The sequence below is a fragment of the Schistocerca cancellata genome, chromosome 7, assembly GCF_023864275.1.
Source record: "Schistocerca cancellata isolate TAMUIC-IGC-003103 chromosome 7, iqSchCanc2.1, whole genome shotgun sequence".
NCBI classification, from domain to species: domain Eukaryota; kingdom Metazoa; phylum Arthropoda; class Insecta; order Orthoptera; family Acrididae; genus Schistocerca; species Schistocerca cancellata.
Window position 1 is genome coordinate 73,882,629 of NC_064632.1, and position 4,239 is coordinate 73,886,867.

The window sequence follows — 4,239 nt, forward strand, 5'->3', positions numbered from 1 at the left end:
AGTCTCGGTCGGGCACACAGTTTTAATCTGCCAGGAAGTTTCAAAAAAACCCTATTTTTAAACACAATCTGCGTTCAATGCTACGGCGTTACGCCACCTTACTGGGATGTGGCGTTCGCCTGCATGGTACCACTCTACTGGTGTACTTCAGAGCCGACGTCTCGCTGCATCAGTAGCCTCCCCGTCATCCACGTACTGCTTCCAGTAGAAAGCATTCTTCGTTGGGCCAAACAGATGGAAAGTGGAAGTTGCAAGAGCCCGGTTGTAGCAAGAACAGTCCAATGAAGGTTGGGTGCACAGACTGTGTGAGGTTTAGCGCTGTCACAGTGAGGAAGTCGGTTTGCATTTTGTGGCGATGAACACGCTGAGGTCGTGTCTTCAGTTTCCTGGCGGCAGCACAGTGCACTTGAGAGTTGATCGTCGTACCGTGAGGCAGGACTGAAACAGAATAACCATAGCCTCAGAGGACCGCCTCCATGACTTTACCTTCTGAGATAGCGGCTTTCAAATTTTTTTTTCGGAGTAGGGGTGGTGTGGAACCACTCCATGGATTGTTGTTTTATTTCAGGTTCGGAGTGGAGAACCCATGTCTCATCGCCTGTGCCGATGTTCGACAAAAATTGTCGCCATCAGTCACGTTCCGCGCCAGTATTTCCGCACAGATAGTCCTTCGTTGCTCTTTATGGTCTTCGGTTACGCGGCGAGCAACCCAGTGGACACACACCTTTGAGTACCACAATTAGTGCACAAGTGTGTCAGCACTAACAATAGAGATGTCGAGTTGAGCAGCGAGGTGTTTGTGATCGTCGATCACCGCGAATGACAGTGTACGCACGTTCTAACATTGCAGGAGTAACAGCTGTGTACGGCCGGTCGGCACGCGGGAGTCGGATCGCGGCCACCTTCTTGCGCTGATGACAGACGCCTCGCCCAACAACTCACCGTACTTTTGTTCACCGCCAGGTCTTCGTAGACATTCTACAAGCGCCTCTGAATATCTGCGATGCCCTGGTTTTTTGCCAAAAGAAGTTCAGTGACAGCTGCCTGCTTGGAACGCACCTGTATTAGGAACGCCATTTTCAAGGCTGGCAACGGCCTTGCCGCAGTGGATACACCGGTTCCCGTCAGATCACCGATGTTAAGAGCTGTCGGGCGAGTCCGGCACTTGGATGGGTGACCGTCCGGGCCGCCATGTGCTGTTGCCATTTTGCGGGGCGCACTCAGCCTCGTGATGCCAATCGAAGAGCTACTCGACCGAATAGTAGCGGCTCCGGTCAAAGAAGAACATCATAATGACCGAGAGAGCGGTGTGCTGACCACACGCCCTTCCTATCCGCATTCTCAGCTGAGGATGACACGGCGGTCGGATGGTCCCGATGGGCCACTTGTGGCCAGATGACGGAGTGCATTTTGAAAGCTACGTATAGCGCCACCACCTGTCGGTAATACCTGAAACTAAACGATTTCTCACAGCCCCTTCCGTATTTTTGTCAACTTATACTCGCTGAGGAAAAAAAAATGTGTTCCATTACTTATTGAACGCCCCTTTCAACTTTAATTTTTTTGGCAAAGGTAATTTAATTTTACTATACAACGCGTCCAGTTTTCTTCTAGTTATATCTTCCTCAATATAAACAAATAATTGGCTCATCCATGAGGATTTGGTAAGTTTACACTTTCTTTTAACTTCTTTCCTAATCTGCCAAAACATTTCTGTTTCCACTTCATTCGTAAGATATTTGTTTTTTCTTCATTTGTCATCCATCTAGTTTCTTGGAGTTTCCAGTCATATCTTAATTAACAGAATATCACACTGCAAAGGAGACTTTACCGCTATTCAGTAGATATATTAGTATTTTGCCAAACATACAGGCAGCGTCATAAACAAGTGCAAATACTTTAGACCGACGGACAAAGACATGATATAGAAAGTGATAGCCTACTAATTTCCGACAGATACTGACAGATGATGTCCTCCTGAAACGTGGGCTATTTCGCTGTGAGTTCATTTATGCCTTGCGAAAGTGCTTGTTTGTCGGACAATATGTTCCATCCTCAGTCGTGAACCCGTAGTGCGTAATCCGATAGAGCGAAATCGATTACTCACTCTGAATGCAGTGCAGAGTACTAGTGCCACGAATCTGCTATGTGTGTACTTCTTATTGTTATTTCGTCCTCCAGTACGAGGGAGGCTCCTCACCTTATCGTGCTTCACTTCCTTCGTTTTACTATACTCCTTTAACCAATGTAGCTAACACAAACGTTGAAAAGTTATCAAAAATAATACGTTTACCGAGGAAGGAGGTATTGTTTTAGTGAAGATCGCTGAAATGGTGAACATCAGAGCGTTTTTTTACTTGGTGCTTTGGAAAGTTATCTGCAAGACCACGTAAACAAGTTTTATCAGCTGTTCCAGGTAACTGATGGATGGAATTGGATCATGAAGTAATCAGAAGTTAAGTGAAAGTCGGTTATAACTGCTGTTGGGAGGGGTAGGTGCATAATAGAGTTTACCTGGCGAGCATTGCTGGGCTTTCGGTATCAGTGTCCCCGGTGAGGTTTCGGTTCAACGGAATTGGGCATGCTACAAATGATAAAGTGGCAGAGAATTCAAAGCAATATCTTGGCGGGAGACAGTGTAGTGTAGATACGTCTGGAGTAAGCTTTCTTGAAATGCGGAGTCGAGAGCTAGTGATGTACACTGAAAACAGATGTTTGTCAAACTGGTGACCTAAACAGATAAATCTGTCTTCATTCCAACACCACAGTGTTGTACTAAGTTCCTGTATTCTGGCCTTCGTTTGAACTTTGAATTCAATTACCCTTTTAAGTATAGGAGGATCTACATGGACGCCAAACCACGGTGTAACTTCGCGTTTTGCACGTTAAGAGATCGTTACCAGAGCTAAAGCCAATCTTGTTTTTGAATAATCAGTCTTGTGACTGGTCTGATGCGGCACGCCACGATTTCCTATCCTGTGCCAAACTCTTCATCTCAGAGTAGCACTTGCAACCTACGTCCTCAGTTATTTGCCAGACGTTTACCAATCCTGTCTTCCCCTACAGAATTTGCCTTCTGCAGATCCCTCAAGTACAATGTAAATCATTCCCTGATGTCTCAACAGAAGCCCTGTCATCCTGTCCCTTCTCCTTATTAGTGTTTTCCACATATTCCTTTCCTCTCCAGCTCTGTGCAGAACCTACTCATTCCTTACCTCATCAGTCCACATAATTTTCAAAATTAGCCTGTAGTACCACACCTGAAATATCTCGATTCTCTTCTATTCCGGTTTTCCTACAGTCTGTGTTTCACTGCCATACAATTCTGTACTCCAGACGTACATTCTCAAAAATTTCTTCCTCAAATTGAGGTCTGTGTTTGATACTAGTAGACTTCTCTTGGCCAGAAATGCCCTTTTTGCCAGGGCTAGTCTGCTTTTGATGTCCTCCTTGCTCGGTCTGTCATTAGTTATTTTGCAGCCTAGGTAGTAGAATTCCTTACTTTCATCTGCTTCGTGGCCATGTACCCTGATATTAAGTTTCCCGCTGTTCTCATTTCTGCTAATTGTCATTACTTTCGCCTTACTTCGATTTACTCTCAGTCCATATTCTGTACTCATTACATAGCTCAGTCCATGCAACAGGTCCTGTAATTCCTCTTCACTTTCACTCAGGATAACAATGTCATCAACGAATCGTGTCATTAATATTCTTTCACCTTGAATTTTAATTCCACTCATGAACTGTTTTTAGTTCCATCATTGTTTCTTCGATATACAGATTCAACAGTAGGGGAGAAAGACTGCAACCCTGTCATACACCCTTTTTAATCCTAGCACTTCGTCCTTCGTCGTCCACTCTTATTATTGCCCCTTGTCTCTATACTTTGTTACCCGTCTCTCCCCATAGCTTACCCCTATTTTTCTCAGAATTTCGAACATCGTGCACCATTTTACGATGTCGAAAGCTTTTTCATGTAGACAAATCCTACAAACGCGTCATGATTTTTCTTTAGTCTTGCTACCATTATAAACCGCAACGTCAGAGTTACCTCTCTAGTGTCTTTAGATTTCCTAAAGCCAAACTGATTGTCATCTAACACATCCTCAGTTTACTTTAAATTTCTTCTCTATATTATTCGTGCCGGCTGAAGTGGCCGTGCGGTTAAAGGCGCTGCAGTCTGGAACCGCAAGACCGCTACGGTCGCAGGTTCGAATCCTGCCTCGGGCATGGATGTTT

General features: G+C 44.9%; 1 pseudogene; it reads left to right on the plus strand.

Moving 5' to 3' along the window:
- The first annotated feature begins 1,087 nt into the window (after positions 1–1,087).
- On the plus strand, positions 1,088–1,205 carry LOC126093138 (5S ribosomal RNA; annotated as a pseudogene).
- The last annotated feature ends 3,034 nt before the right edge of the window (positions 1,206–4,239 follow it).